Genomic DNA, 16,942 nt, shown 5'->3' on the forward strand with positions numbered 1-16,942 from the left:
TCATCCACCTGGGTGAGCCGTCATGCTCCACTTCACCTGTCCGTGGTTGACTGAATTCGCTGTGATGTGGTGGCCGGAGCTGGTGAGCAGGGACCGGGGAGGCGGCGGCAGCGCCTGTCTCCACACGGACACGCTGTGTGGCTGTCCTTGCTTCACCGGGACTTTTTGACACGCAGTCACTAAAGGCAGGAAAGCTCTTTTGATAGATCAACAAAAGTCTACTTTTTTATTTCAATGGCAAGCCAGAGGAACTCTTTATTTAACAACCAGCACATAAGTATCGTGCAACAAACCAGTCGGCAAGTTTGCTTTAGCATCTCACCCAGACCCACACGGGCATTTAAAGGTCCCTTCTTGGTTTTTTTAACTCTGAGGGAGGTCTCGTGCTGCTCTCCGGGCAGCAGCCGGCCTGTCAATGCAGCAGGCAGCAGTCAAACTGGGGCTGGCAAGGCGTTGAAAGCCATTTTCCTGCTGCTGGCATGTTCACCGGCATCGTTCCACAGGGCCTATTTCTGGAATGCAAGAAGACGATGGTGCTCATTCACCACCGGAGAGTATATCCGTGACACGGATGAAGGGAGCAGCTGGTGCTTGCCTAGGTCCCTGTGAAATTTATTGGCAAGGGAGTGGCTCTGAAAAGCAAGTTTCAAGCAGAAGATTTGTTTCACGGAGTCTGTACATGTCTGCACCGCTTCACTTCAGGAAAATATTTGCATCCACCTGCACTCATAGAAAGGTGTCTTAATGTCAAATTGTAACAGGTTTTGCATGTTTATTTTAACCAAATAGTGCATTCTTCTCCAGGATTAACAAAAAGGATTATGCTGAGACACTTAGGGATCAGTGCTGAGTATTCTTGCGTGGAGTGGTGACACGGGGCTGGCTTATCAGCAGAACACCAGAGCTATACCTCCGCCCTCCCTTCAGCTATGTCTTTCAGAGAAGGTGTGTCTTCTTATGGAGATGTCTATCTCGGCATAGAAGGTAACAGAGGCGCTTAGCGAAGGTGGGGTCACCTGGAACCGGTCACCTTGGCTCTGTGTTAGTATTTTATAACAGGAGTGCTATCGTGGCAGGAAAGCAGGAGTTCTTTGCAGTGAAGGCAAAGCACGGGGGAGTGCTTATACAGCACGATAATTACTTTGCATTTAATTATTTTATTTCAAGAAAATGTGCTTTCTGGACATATCTACTCAGATTTTTTTTTTTTTGTAAGTCCTAGTAAGAGCCTCTTAGCTGCCAACTGCATTTGAAGGTCTTTCATACCAAGCCTTTCACAGCGAGCCTTTCCTGAGAGAGAGCTGGGCAGCTTCTTATAGAACTATGACGGTATGTGGGTATGTAAAAAAAACAAAAAACAAACCAAACCAACAAAAAACCAAAAAGATCAAACAAACTTTATGCTTACTGTATCTACGATTGCTTTGATGCCACTAACCATGTTCTGGGAGCAGAGTCTGTGATCTTTACCTGGGCGTAATCAATCCATACCTCCGCAGTGCAGCACTTTCATCCTAATCTGCAAGTTTTGGTGAAATAACTTTGAGGGAAAAAGCCTAAAGCAGTGCACATAAAATGTATAGTTTCTAATTACATATTTTAGTGTCTTTTGGTAATTTTCAAGTGGATTCATTCACAAATAATTTGGAAAGACAAAATACCTTCCCCTACTTGTGAAGTTATTTGACTTGCTGTTTACAAATCTATCACTATATAGCTACCAGTTATATCTAATATACTATATACACTGTACAAATGACCTCATGATTTTTCATAGTAAATAAACATCAGAAAAAAGAGACGTTAGAAGAGGAAATATAGACAGTTCAAATCTGAGTTGGAATGAGCTCAAGTTAATGGAAAGAAATAAAAGCTTAAACCATAAGACTACAAATTATTGCTCAATGGAGCTAAGTGAAAGAATCAAATCTTAGAAGCGGAAATGTTTGCCCATGTTGCTATTTTTTTACATGATAAATGTAAATATGTCATCTGGAGGTGATGTGTAAGGGGGGCGGGATTTCGCCGTCCGACAGGGACAGACAGGAGGCAGGGTCAGGCAGCTGCAGGAGCCGGGCACGGAACAAGACTGGTGCAGCTCTCCAAGAATAATGCAAGTTTTTTGAAGGGTGGCTTTTACCCAAGTGTTGCTCATCTGGAAAAAGGGCCTATGGGATTAATTTCTCTGTGCTACTGGTCTATGGGGGAAAAAAACCCCAAACCCATCATTAACCACTAAGTTATATATGTGAAACTGAGAAATCTGTCAGCTTTTGTGGAATTCTCCAAATTTACACTACTGTTGCTGTGCTTGTGGTCTGGCTGCATACCTGTCTAAGTTTCTGTGAATTAATCAAGAATTTTGTTCCAGATTGTATTTATTGGTGATGCTTTTATGGCTGCATGGAATATTGTTTTTTATTTGCTGGTGGGGGAGGGAGAGGTTTGCCTAATCTATCTAGCAGCCCACTCAGCTCATAGTCAACATTCAGCTTCTTAGTTTTCCCTTTTACTGGAAAGGAAAGTAATACAGGCTACATATATTTGAGATACTATTTTTTATTTATGTAAACCATATCTAAAATGATGTTCCCTGGAAGACACTAGGAATAAAACAACAGGAGGCGGTTCCTTCTCGCAGCCTCGGTGCTCCTCCTCCCGGCGCTCCGCTCAATGCGGACTCCTGTTGCCGTCTTTCTGTGCTAAGTTAAGAGCATTTCTCTTGTTTCAGGCAGCTTTTCTGCTGCCTTTTTTGCTTTTCCCAGAAACATCTCCATCTTAGAATCCTCATGTCCTTCCCACAGCCTTCCTCATCACCACCAACATCGTTAAATTTCCACCCAGTGCAACACCTGCCCGAGGCAGCAGTTTTTCTCATTTTAGCTAGTTTGTTCCTAAAAGGAACTTAGCACGTTCTTATTTTAATCCTGAGTGAAGACTGCTATACTGCCCACTGTCCCGGGCAGAGGGGAGCTGGGTGGCAGAAAGCAGCTTTGACAAAGCCCCCACCAGCGTCTGGGTGCCCAGTCCTGGCCTCAGCATCCGGGCTGGCACGGCGTCCACCAAAGCTGGGTTTGTTGCTTTCAAACAAGTAGTGCTGGGGCTCGTTAGTCCACCACGGATTCCTCCCAGCATCAGCTGTTGCTACTGGCTGTAAGTACACAAGAATATCATAAAGACACAATCCTGTCCAATTCAAAGGAGTCTTCTGGTGGAAAAACAGCGAAAGGTTGTGTGTCTTCATCCCTAAGAACCTTCCTGTGCATTTGATCGTGGGCCAGCAGAAGCTCTCTGTTGTGTGGCTGTGAAATGGACACCTGATGTCTTGGGCTGTTTTGGAAGTGCACGGCTGCATAGAAAAACCAAGAGGCAAAACATGCAACTTTACAGGAAAAATAAGAAAAGTAATAATAAACAGGAGGAGCACAGAAAATCTAGAGATGAAGGTATGTTAGCTGGTGAAGGGTCTTGAGCACAATCTGTATGAGGAGCGTTTGAAGGAGCTGGGGTTGTTCAGCCTGGAGAAAAGGAGGCTGAGGGGAGACCTTATCGCTCTCTACAGCTACCTGAAAGGAGGGTGTAGAGAGGTGGGGGTCGGTCTCTTCTCCCAAGTAACAAGTGACAGGACAAGAGGAAACAGCCTCAAGTTGTGCCACGGAAGGTTTAGACTGGATATTAGGAAAATTTCTTCACTGAAAGGGTTATCAAGCACTGGAACAGGCTGCCCAGGGAAGTGGTTGAGTCACCATCCCTGGAGGTATTTAAAAAACGTGTAGACATGGTGCTTAGGGACATGGCTTAGTGGTGGGCTTGGCAGTGTTAGGTTAACGGTTGGACTTGTTGATCTTAAAGGTCCCTTCCAACCTAGACAATTCTATGATTTTTATGTTTCTTGAAATTCATCAGAGTACGATTTACAGCAAACAGTGCAGTAAGGCTGACAATTAATAGCGACAGAGGAGAAATTAAGTCTTAGGGGAACAGACTTAGAGGGGAAAAAATTATCGTTTAGAAGAACTCAAGATAAGATGTGATATTAAAAGTATGATGGAAGTCTTTTTCTGATATTAAAACCTTCAAAGGAGAAACCCTTTTTAATAAAGCCATTTGCTGACATGGAAAATGGGCAGTAAAGGAGCCAGTGACACATGAGAAACAGTAAGAAAGAAAACCCAACTGGCTACAGAAACCACACGACCACCTATACCAAGAAAGGGGTTCGCATGGCATCCTCCTTTAGATACAAATCCCCACAGAGAGGTAGGACTTGACATTAGGTTCAGAAGAGGTTTAGCTTCAGTTTGATTTTTAAACTTCTGTATACGACAAATCATTTATGTTTGACGAGGTTCTATCAGGGGTTCTACAATGTGTGCGCAATGTTATAGAAGTTTAGACAGAGTCTGTTCAGGAGACAGGAGCCGCTTCATTTCATGCTTTCATTTCTCTAGTTAGGAGGTAATTTCAGTATCTTTTTTCATGGAATAGAAAGGCAGTTCTTCACAGCCATATCCAGTCACAGAAAAATTCATATTTTATGTTCCAAAACAGATGATATCGGAAAGGTGAAGTTTGTAGTAAATCTCCAGGGTTTAAAGAGCTCATTGATGTCAGACTTCTTCACAGAGTAATAGGAAGGAACAGCATGATAAAAATACAAACAAAAATGTAACAAGAAAAACAAATTTGACAAGGAGACTTAGCAGAAGATGCAGTCTTTGAAATGTATTTATGTTAGGTTCACTAGATTTTTTTAAGCCCTTCAGCTTCTTTCTAGAGTCGTCCTCTTCCAAAATGGCTCAGGAAAGCAGATGGGCAGAGGCCGGGATCAGCTCTGGCCCCATCAGGATTACCTCTGGGCTCCCTCAGCCCAGCAGAGGAGCCAGAGATGTCCCTCAACACCACCCTGCTGAGGGGACGCGGCAGGGATGTCGCAGGGTCCCAGGGGAAACCTCTCCCGGAGGTGGCACAAAGGGGGAGAGTGGCTTTGGGCGGGCAGGCGACAGCACACAGCTGCATCGCCTGCCACCGAGGCTTTCTGATAAAATCAGGGGAGCAATGGCAGCAGCTGGAGCAAGGGAGACTCAGGCTCCATGGAGAGATAATGCCGGGGGGAGGAAGAGGAGCTGAGCAGCAAGGTGCTAGCTGGAGCTGCAGGGGTGAAGGAGGGGGCTTGGGGTGTCCTCTCCCCACCCCAGGAGCTGAGCCCTGCTCCGAGGCAGCTGTTCTGGTGACGCCGAGCGTTTGTCACAGCATCTGGTGGCAGCCAGGCTGTCACCCCTTCATCTGCCCGCGCCTCGCTGCTGGGCGTCAGCCAACAGCGTTGCCCCTCCGAAGGGGCTTGGAACAAGTTTGCATTGTAATCCCACTTTACTGTAGCTCTTTTAATTACTGTGATCTGCAGTGAGCCAGCGCACTCCTAGAAATGTGCCATCACAAACACAAGGTTATAAACTGGCCCAGTTCCTGTACTTGTTTTCCTCGATGAGATTGACAGTACTTTCTCGAATGAGAGACAGCCTCATCTCCACGGGCTAAACTTTAGTGCTCCGAGACATAAACACAAACTTTGCCAAAGGACTGAATAAACAAAAAAAAACAGCCAAAGGATTTCACCTCCTGGGTCCTGGAGCAGAAGGTCACTGGGCTGATACTCAATTTGAGATGTCTATGTGCAGTGTTAGCTGTGAGGTTTGCATGTATAAATTGTACAATAACTGTGACTATGCCCCTAGGATCTTTTTTCTATGATTTTCCCAGTGTTTTGTGAACGCTAATCCAGACTCTTAATCAGGTTGCTTTGATGGACTGAAGAAAACGAGTTCCACAACACAGAGTTTGGTGGTGAGAATGCCAGCGGATGGGTTAATTCAGAACAGCCTGAAGGTTTTGCTCTGCACTAGAAGGTCCTTTTTATCCTCTAGCACTGGGAGACCTGGAAACATGGAAATATGTAATATCACATCAGTCAGATAAATATTTAATGTGGTGCTGGAAGCTGGGAAGAAACACCACGTGGAGATTCACACTAAAAATACTCTCTCTTCTGTGGTCTTTCCCCAGAACATCTGCTACTAGTTCTGGAGTTACGATAGTGAGCTAGATGGATATTGGTTCTTGACACAGTATGGCTGGTTTTATGTTCTTATACATATGTATTTGCTTAGTCTTGCTTGTCACAGCAGTATATTTCCAAATTGCTTATGAGTTAAAAAATGAGGAATGAGCGAAAAGTGCGGATTGGAGGACGAGCATCCATCTCAAGAGTGTTATTTAAACATTAACGGCAAGGATGAGTGCAACACAGTAATGAATAAAACTGGGTAGTCAAAGGTGATTTTTGACCGTGAAATCATAGAATCGTAGAATAGAATCATAGAATAGAATCATAGAATGTGTTGGGTTGGAAGGGACCTTTAAAGGCCATCTAGTCCAACCCCCCTGCAGTAAGCAGGGACATCTTTAACTCGATCAGGTTGCTCAGAGCCTCACCAAGCCTGGCCTTGAATGTCTCCAGGGATGGGGCCTCCACCACCTCTCTGGGCAATCTGTTCCAGTGTCTCACCACCTTCATTGTAAAGAACTTCTTCCTAATGTTTAATCTAAACTTGCTCTAGTTTAAACCATTGCCCCTTGTCCTATCACTACATGCCCTTCAAACAGCCCCTCCCCAGCTTTCCTCTAGGCCCCCTTCAGGTACTGGAAGGCTGCTATAAGGTCTCCCTGGAGCCTTCTCTTCTCCAGGCTGAACAACCCCAACTCTCTCAGCCTGTCTTCATAAGAGAGGTGCTCCAGCCCTCTGATCACCTTCGTGGCCCTCCTCTGGACCCACTCCGACAGGTCCATGTCCTTCTTGTGCTGAGGGCTCCAGAGCTGGACACAGTACTCCAGGTGGGGTCTCACGAGAGCAGAGTAGAGGGGGAGAATCACCTCTCTGTATCTACTGGCCACGCTTCTTTTGATGCAGCCCAGGATGTGATTGGTCTTCTGGGCTACAAGCGCACATTGTTGGCTCATGTCAAGCTTTTCATCCACAAGTACCGCCAAGTCCTTTTCCGCAGGGCTGCTCTCTATCACATCATCCCCTAGCCTGTATTGGTAACAAGGATTGTCCCGACCCAAGTGTAGGACCTTGCACTTGGCCTTGTTGAACTTTATAAGGTTTTCTTGGGCCCACCTCTCTAGCTCATCCAGGTTCCTCTGGATGACATCCTGTCCCTCTGGCCTGTCAACTGCACCACTCATCTTGGTCTCATCGGCAAACTTGCTGAGGGTGCACTTGATCCCACTGTCTAAATCATTGATGAAGATGTTGAACAGCACTGGTCCCAGTATGGATCCCTGAGGGACACCACTTGTCACTCCTCTCCAACTGGACATCGAGCCATTGACCACTACCCTCTGGATGCGAGCATCCAGCCAGTTCCTTATCCACTGAACAGTCCACCCATCAAATCCGTATCTCTCCAACTTAGAGAGAAGGATGTTGTGGGAGACTGTGTCAAAGGCCTTGCAGAAGTCCAGGTAAGTGATATCCATTGCTCTTCCCTTGTCCACTGATGCAGTCACTCCATTGGAGAAAGCCACCAGGTTGGTCAGGCAGAACTTGCCCCTGACGAAGCCATGCTGGCTGTCTCTAATCACCTCCCTGTCCTCCATGTGCCTTGGCATAGCTTCTAGGAGGATCTGTTCCATGATCTTCCCAGGCACAGATGTGAAGCTGACAGGGTGGTAGTTCCCAGGGTCCTCCTTTCTACCCTTTTTAAAAACGTGTACTATGTTTCCCTTTTTCCAGTCACCAGGGACTTCACCTGACTGCCATGACCTTTCAAATATCATGGAGAGTGACTTGGCAACTGCATCAGCCAATTCCCTCAGGAATCAGGGGTGCAACTCATCAGGTCCCATAGACTTGTATATGTTCAGGTTCCTCAGGTGGTCGTGAACCTTGTCTTCACTTACAGTGGGAGGGACTTTATCCCGCAGATCCCTGTCTTGCAATCCTTCAGCTCGGGAGGCATGAGGAGAGAGGCTGGCACTGAAGACTGAGGAAAAAAGTTGTTGAGAACCTCAGCCTTCTCCTTGTCTCTTGTTACTAGTTTGCCATTCTTGGTCATCAGGTATGCTTTCTTTAACCTTTCTTTTCTGGTTGACATACCTGTAGAAGCCCTTCTTGTTATTCTTAGCGTCCCTTGACAAGTTCAGCTCTAGCTGCCCCTTGGCCTTCCTGACCCCATCCTTACATAACCGGGCAGCATCCCTATACTCTTCCCAGGACACCTGATCCTGGTTGAACTGCCTGTGCAGTTCCTTCTTGCCTTTTAGTTTGACCAGCAGGTCCCAACTCAGCCATGCCGGTCTCTTCCCTTTCTTGCTTGATTTTTTACACCTGGGCATTGAGAGCTCTTGTGCTCTACGGAAAGCATCCTTGAAGATCTGCCAGCTCTGTTCTGCCCCCTTGTCCCTGAGGACCATTTCCCAGGGGGTCCCGTTGACTAACTTCTTGAAGAGCTGGAGGTTTGCTTTCCTAAAATTCAGGGTCCTGCCTAGGCTCCTCATCTGGCACGTATCCCTCAGGGCCATGAACTCCACCAGTGCGTGGTCACTGCAGCCCAGGCTGCCTCCAGTCTTGACATCCCCGATGAGCTCACTTGCATTGGTGACTATGAGGTCCAGTATGGCATCCTCTCGAGTAGGGCTGTCTATTTCCTGTCTTAGGAAGTTATTGTCGAGGCACTCCAGGAACCTCCTGGATTGTCTACAGCTCACCATGTTACTTTTCTAGCAGATGTCAGGGTGGTTGAAATCCCTCAGCAGGACGAGGGCCTTCGAGCACGATGCCTCCTGTAGCTGGAGGAAGAAGGCTTCATCAGTAGGTTCTCCTTGATGAGGTGGCCTGTAGTAGACACCAACTGCAAGGTTCCCCTTATTGCCCTGGCCTCTAATTCCTACCCATAGGCTTTCGACTTCCTCTTGGCTGTTCTTTAGGGACATCTCTTCACACTCTGTCCATTCCTTAACACAGAGGGCAACACCTCCGCCCCTCCTTCCTCGCCTGTCCCTTCTGAACAGCCTGTAGCCGTCGATAGCCACGTTCCAGTAGTAGGATTCATCCCACCAGGTTTCAGTAATGGCCGCTATGTTGTAGCTTTCCAGCAGCACGGTAGCTTCCAGCTCCTCCTGTTTGTTGCCCACGCTGCGTGCATTCGTGTAGAGGCACTTCAGCTGGACTGTTGGCTGTGACGCCTTCTTAGAGGAGCACCCTTTGGGGTGTTTCACAGGTGTTTTCCTGTTGACTCAGACTACCTCAGGAGCCCCTGTCTCATCTCCATAAGACTTTGGCTGTGATGTAGCATCCCCAGCATGCCTCAGGGAAACAGGTTGAAGGTCCTTACTAGTGTCCCCATCCCTCTATCCCTGACGTGTTGTCCCACAGCTTGTCACAGATAAGCCTAATATTATCATTCCCCTCCCCCTTCACATCTACTGTAAAGCTCTGCCAATCAGCCCCGTAATCTTTTGGGCAAAGACCCTCTTCCCCCTTTGAGAAAGGTGTTTCCCATTTGATGCTAATAAGCCCAGTGCCAAGTAGGCTATCCCATGGTCAAAAACCCCAAAACTGGCGGCGACACCATCCATGGAGCCATGTATTAATGGACTTAGAACCATCTGTTCCTTCCAGTGTTACTGCCTGCAATTGGAAGGAGTGAGGAGAAAATAGCCTATGCCCTAGACTCCCTCACCAACCTTCCCAAGGCCCTGAAGTCCCCCTTGATTGCTCTTGGTCTACGAGTCACACCTTCGTCTCCTCCATGGAAAATCAGTAATGGGTAATAGTCCAAGGACTGTATCAAACTAGGGAGTTTCCTAGTTATGCCCTTAACCCGGGCTCCAGGAAAACAGCAGAATTCCCTGTGAGGGGGGTCTACCCGGCATGTTTAACCTCTGTTCCCCTCAGGGAAGGGTCACCAATGACTATAACCCTCCTTTTCTTCCTTGTGGAAAAGCCCCGACGAGGGTGGGATTTGAACCCACGCGTGCAGAGCACAATGGATTAGCAGTCCATCGCCTTCACCACTCGGCCACCTCGTCCTGCCTCTAAAATGTTATTTTATTGTTTGTTGCATTTGAATCTAGTTGGTATTATCTGCTGTTTTCTTGTAGCCTGGACCACACTCTGCTTGCAGGTTCCTGGTATGAACCTGGTAACCAAGTATTCTGATTGCAATGCAGATTTTGAGATGGGGCTGCTGGGAACAGAACTGCACCCTGAGTTAGTTTAGAATTAGCCAGTTTAAAACTAGTAACTTTGCAGGTCTTCAGCGAAGAAAACATACCGGATCACAGCCGTTGGTGAAATTCAGCTGATGAGAAAGATGCTCGGTTTAGATACGAGTTCTAAATCTGGAAACATGAATAGCTGTCAGCATGTACATTTATCTGTAATATTTATTTATGGTAGTTCCATAAATTTATATTACTTTATTAAAGTAAAAATGTGAACTTATGTTATGGCTTGCTAGTAAGCATGATGATCGTTTTTTTCAGACTTTCCTGTTTACTGTTTATTTCCCCAGGACAGAATTTATCTGCAGCAATATCACTCAACACATACGTTAAACCATTTCCTCTAATACACTATAGCTGATTTATTTTTCCACAAAGCTGATCTATTTGGTTCTGGAAAGCTCATCTCTGGGAAAGGATGTCCTGTAGGAATTTGGCTCTTGGACGCTGTTGATCCTTTGCTACCTGCTGCTCCTGACCCGGTGGGGGAGAGGGAGCAGAGCGACTCTGAACCACTCAGGGGAGACGCCGCCCCCAGGATGCTGCTCCCGAGCACCTTTTTGAGTTTATAACACTGTGAGAAACTCCCAGAGCCCAAAGGGAAAAGGCAATTCAGAAAATAACCTCGAGATTCGAGTGATAGAAAAGCGAGACTCACGCCACCTTTCCAATCTCTGACTTGCACTCTCCGGTTTTGCTACGCCCAGCAAACTGGCCCACTGTTATGCTTTGGAAAAAGCGTTATTACAAGTTGAGGCAGGTTAGTTTAGGCAGGTTAGTTTAGGCAACACTCGCTTTAAGAAGTCCTTGCCTTCAGACGCCCATGCACACGCCCACCTCTTTGTCCGTAGATAATTATATGTACATTAGATTATTCTGAATCCCAATTATGACATAAATTTAATAAATTTGAATGAAATTGTGTGCGCGTATTATATTTGGAATTTTTCGTTTTCCTTTTTAAGTTTAAAAACAGGCCTGAGAGAGGTTGATTTCACTGATAACTTATTTCTACAGTTCTCTCTTTCATCCACCTGTTGTCTTTTTGTGTAACACTGAGGGGGTAGGAGCTGTTTCTGTGGAGTTTGGATGGCTCCCGGAGCAGCGGGGCTGCTAACCTTCAGCCACCTGGAGCAGAGCGGGAGGCAGCCAAGGTAAGGGCTAGGAGGAAAGCAGGGCACTTTATGAACCCTCCCTGTCTTGTGCACCAGCCGTGCCCATGAGACCCAGGGCCTCCTTGTTACCTCTTTCCATTTTTCCTACCTGAATAGTCCCCTCAAATGAGAGATATTCCGTGTACTGCAAATTAGTCACCGTACTTTGATGGTTGGTGTCACATCGGGGAAAAGGTTATCCTGTTCTTGCTGATAATGGAAGAATATTGTCTATCTTCCCTTTAATTCCCACTGAGGAGGAGGCATTTTTCAATCTAATAACTTAAATGAAAAGGCAGTGATCTTGGAGTTTACAGCTATCAAAATACAGTTCTGGCTCTGCCAGTGACTCAGTCCGTGGCCCTAAATACCCCCTGGACTTCAGCTTCCTCCTCTGTCAAGAGGGGAGATGAATACTTACTTGTGCTTAACTGCAGCGATGATGCAAGACTTAATTAGCTGTGTTTGTTGAGAGCTCTGAAAATGTGGAAATGTCATTGCTCTTGATCATCTTGAATAGCTGATGGCTTGGCTCCTCAATGTGTTACTGTTGGGCCCCCTCTTCAGAAGTGAATGGGACACATAAAATCTCCTGGGTTTGTTTTTCTGCCTTGGCTGGCCTCAGAGCACAGCTGAAGCTTGGTCTCAGCTTTGGATGTCTAAGTAGGTGGACAGAAACTCGGCAGTTTCAGAAGGGAGGGTCACATCCCACCTGCTCCTGGTCCCAGTTCCAGGTTTCCTCTGGGGCCACATTAGAGAAGGTGCTACGAGCGGCTGCCTCCTTAGCCTCAGGTTACATCTGCCTGCTCTACAACTACATTTTCTCATTTTCTGTTTTGTTAACACGACAGCTCATTGGTGGAGGCTATTAAGAAATTATGGCTCCTCTGGCAGGACTCCGGTAGCAGCTGTACCGGCAGAGAGCTGCCTAAACATATAAAAACACATCACAGAGGAATGTCATCAGAGGAGAAAAATCTTCCATACCAGTGACCAGGATCTTTCAAAATATGAGTTTTTCAAACCTTTTTTTTTTTTAAATGAGGCTGCTCACCCAATATCTGTGGGTGTGGCTCACTCTGAGCTCCCTCTTCCTTGGGCATGAGCAAGCCTTGGGGAAAACCCTTGCTCAGGGCTGGAGGCTTAGGCAAGCTGCGGAAGGAGGAGGACTCACTTCCATGAGCTTGTCCTACCATGCTGCTGTCAAGTTTCATACACCCAGGCCGTAAAATGTTGCTCCCTGAACTATTAGGCCCAAACGTGGGCAGTTCTTACATTTTACAGGAAAGAAGGAGCTAGAAATGTGAGTTTTGGGTGCAGCCATAGACCTTAGCATTTCTTCATATCTCCATTCCGCGTGAGCCTGCATACCATTTTTGTTAGCTCATGTTTCACACAGACTATGTATTTCACGTGCGTCCCATGCAGTATATATAGGCAGTTCAAACATTGCCCACAGCTTTAGTGTTGTTCGTTAGTACAAGAAAGGTTAAAGTCAGGCTCATTTGCAGAACAGGTGCAGTAAGTCTGGGCAGGTTATGGAGGCTTTCAGGAGCTTTAAGTTTGTGGTCCGTGGACCTCTGAGGTGCTACCACTAAGAAGTAGCAAGTAAAAAAAAAAAGTCACTTCTTGTCAATAGGCTTCAAATTTTTACGGAAGAGTCAAAAGACCCATTGATACATTTTTAGGGGCCTACCTACTGAAAAGGATTGAAACCACAAAACACAAGTTACCCTTAAGAAAGGTAAATGAACTGTGGGTATCACACTATCAAGCACAGATGGTCCACAAAGAGGAACGCCCAAGCAAGATGAAACAGTTACAACCTAAAATTAATCTTTCTGTAGTTAAGCTCATGTAATTTTGTGGTCATTGAATTACAGAATAGAAAGAAATGAGGAAAACGCCTGGGGACAAAGCACGATTTTGGTGATAAGCGATTTGGGAATAATAAAAAAAAAAAGAAAAAAGTTTAGTGTGCCCACCTAAATATAGGCTGTGAAAATTAAATTTATTGCCTATTACATACATTTTGACAAAGTTAAAAGTACATACACATAATTAACTGTCTTGGAGGTTTTATTTAAGTGACAATAATGAGACCTGCTATTTTGTAGCTTTCTTTTTAAGTTGTATCAGCATGTCTGTACTTGAAAAATGGTAACAGTTTAGCTGAAAAATCTTGCTATGATTGGCCAACTTTTTATAAGCTGCAATCTGATATCCAGTTTGAACACCTAGATAAATATTAACCACCCAGGCAGCAAATCAATATCGTTTGGGGTTTGGGTTTTTTTTTCACTCTGTGACTAGTCTGCCACAGGTAAGTCACTCGACCCTTCTTGCCCTCTCTAAAATATACCTTCTCTCAACAGTTCACAAAACAAAGACTTTATACGGTGACCTGGCAATTCCTCCAAGGCGCAGAGCTACGTGGCACACACGAACATCCATCTCCCAGCCGCTGTGAAAGAGCAGAACGGTTTTTCTTTCACAGAGCAAACCATCATTACTCAATTTTATTTTTACAAGGCTGCAATACCATTGCAACTGCCTCTCTCCCCTCCTGCCCAGCAGGCTGCCATTTATCTCTGCTTTGCTGAAAATGAACTTTTCCATTTCCACCTTCCCCGTGTCGCCTCGATACTCTCGGCTGCCCCCGGCTCTGAGCTCACTCGCAGGCAGCGGTTGTGGTGGGCGGTCGTATGATTTCAAGCTCCTCAAGCTGGAAAACTTTGCCAGAGTGAATCACTTTACTTTCTTATTACTGCAGTTAGAAGCAAGCCGAAACTTGCCATTCGCAAGTTAACTTTCATTTTATTCCCCGCATTGTTTCTTTGCCCTTGGCTTCCAGAGCTGAGGTGGTTTTTTTTTTTTCTCTTCTGCCAGCTCCACTTGAATCCAAAAACAGGCTGAGTGAAGTAGTTACTCGTCTTTTAAACTAACCTGAAAGCTGCCTGAATTCAGGCTACTGCTTAGGATATTTACTATTCGCACAGTTATCTACATTTTAAACTTGCTGGACTCTTCTAGTTGACATGAACAGTCAAGTTCAGTGCTGTGGGTTATTCCATGGTCTGATGAGAAACTGGTGATGAAATCAGGTGTGTCTGTGGCACACTCCTGTTTATTTATAATCAAAGCCTTGTTTTCCATTAGTATAGGGTAGATCTTAAGCAGCAGCAGTTTCTCAGATCTAAATCCTATTTCAGGCTCACTCAAGCCTATTTGTGAGGCTTTTTCTCAGGACCATATATTTTTATGGTCCTCTCTCATCTTCATGAACTTCCCATCCCTCTGTTAGACATATCCACCATTGCAAAATAATACTAAGGAAACTAACCCTTTTACACGGGTCTCTGTTTTGGGTGGTGACATACATAATGGAAGCTGCTGGTCACAAAGTGGAGTTGCAGCTCCTCTTCATATTCAGCCCGCTTGACTACAGATGTTAACATGGTCAGATGGGAAATCATTGCAGTGCCAGGGAGAGGTGGGAGCAGGCAGGTAGGGGCGACAAGGGGAGTCAAAATCTGTGTCCATGTTGCTTTTGGCAGAAGAGTTTTGGCCATAGAGGCAAACGTTAAGAGGAAGAAGAAAACTGGCCCTACCAGCCTCAGGGATCGCTGCTGTTCTCTGGATTGCAGGAGAAGAGGAGATACTTGAGATGATAGATTGGGATTTTGGGCAGGGAGGTGTTCTGTGGTATTTTCTCAAGGAGAGCTGTGCTTTACCAGGTCTCTTTCATCATCAGGTGAGAATAAAACAGGGAAAAGCATCTATAAAATGACTGTTGAGAAAGTCCGCGCTGGTGGAAGTTGGAAGCGTGGATGGGATTAGTCAGCTCCAGGAACAAAATGCTGGAGTCCAGAGGAACATCTGCCCCCAGGGAGGGCAGGACCGCCTGGATCTGTTAGTTACTCCTCGGTAGGCAGTGTAATCCTCAGAGCAGATATTCAAATATTAATATGAGCCTGAGCCTCATGACTTGGTGACGGTGAGCCAAATCTTCCTGCAGTGCGAAGGCAGATCAGGCTCATGATGGATCCATTCCCTTCCACCACAGGCACCAAAGCTCAGCTGGAGCTGTTGTATTACTGTACAAGCTCTCTCACAGGTCAAGGGTGTTGGACTTGAAGGCTTTGTCCTGGGCATACCTTTACTGAAAATGACCACCAACATTGTCTGCTATGACTGATGAAACTAGTATCTCTGAAATGTCTTATATTTCAATAAGAAAATCTTTGACTGGCAGTCCCAAATAGAGCCAATGGCTGGGTGGTGTTGTTTGGCCAGTGGAAGCTACAGACCACAATAACAATATATTCTCCTTCTGCCCTTAAATAAAGTCCACAGAGTTCAACAAAATAAAAGTATATTGCATTTCATGTATTTGTTTTAGGATTTCACTACAATTGTTAAAATACTGTGGGGCAAGCCAAGAAATAAATAGGGTTTTAAATAACTATCATGTCTCTGGTTAGTAAGATAACACAACATGCATTTTTTCCTAACCATTTCCAGAGTCCATAAATACTAAAAAATGTGTATTTGTCTCCAAGGAAGTACAGCACAGGACTGTTCGGAGCTGTGTGTGTTTGTGCAGTGCACTCCAATAACAAATTAATGGCTTCCCTGGTTTGATGCATAAGAAAGCTTGTTAAATTGCTTAGTTGCGGTACCAAAGATATATTGAATCATTTTGCATACACGGAAGTGCTGACTCCACAGCAGAATAGGCAGACACCAGCAAAATGACGCTCTTAATCCTTCTGCCTATACAGTACCTGCTCTGTGAAGAGAAAACTTTGCCTAGTCATTAGTGCTGCAAAACAAGTGCGTTAACGATTATTAAATCAAAACTCCCCAGTCAAACCAGCGATGGTGTTTTACACTGAGTTAGCGTAAGTATAAAGCACTACACAAGTGAAATCTAGAGCAACATCTTCCATGTCTGATAAGTCTGGCACCTTTCACCACCACTAAAATTACCTCCAGCCTCCCACGCACTAAGACGGTGCTTTACAATTAGTTCCACTAGCACCGGTGAGAAAAGTCTCCTGGTGATGCTGACACCTGCAGCCGAGTTTATCCCTCAGTATCTGCAGAGACCAGGGTCAAATCCTGCCTGCTCCCACCTGCGCAGCCTCAGGGAACCCTCACTCAGCCCCTGCCTTTGGATATTTGGTTTCATGTCCCTTCTGTGGGGACCGTGATTAAAGGGGAGCTTTACCTTTTCTTTAGGCTGAAGAAATCTGAGACCAAGGGGGACTGTGGCTTGCTGCGGGGATGGTTATTTCTCAGCTCTGGCTATTAGTTGCAAGAAATGTTTTGAGAGGAGAAAACTGCCAAAGGAGAAAAAGGCTGTGTTAAAGAAGATGAACAGAAAGAGAAACTGGGGTAGGGATGGGAAAACAGAGAGGCAACGTTAGCGAAAAGAAGCTCCTTCAAGGGCTTTATGTACACAGCGCGCACATCCCTCGCTTGGGCATGTGTTTGTG

The 16,942-nt window shown here is 45.7% G+C and overlaps 1 non-coding gene across 1 annotated transcript; it reads right to left on the reverse strand.

Annotated features, from left to right (window-relative positions):
- Positions 1–10,010: 10,010 nt before the first annotated feature.
- On the reverse strand, positions 10,011–10,092 carry TRNAS-GCU (transfer RNA serine (anticodon GCU)). Its single transcript has one exon. It is a non-coding gene; the product is annotated as a tRNA-Ser (tRNA).
- Between the last annotated feature and the right edge of the window lie 6,850 nt (positions 10,093–16,942).

The sequence above is a fragment of the Larus michahellis genome, chromosome 2 (assembly GCF_964199755.1).
Source record: "Larus michahellis chromosome 2, bLarMic1.1, whole genome shotgun sequence".
Taxonomy (NCBI): domain Eukaryota; kingdom Metazoa; phylum Chordata; class Aves; order Charadriiformes; family Laridae; genus Larus; species Larus michahellis.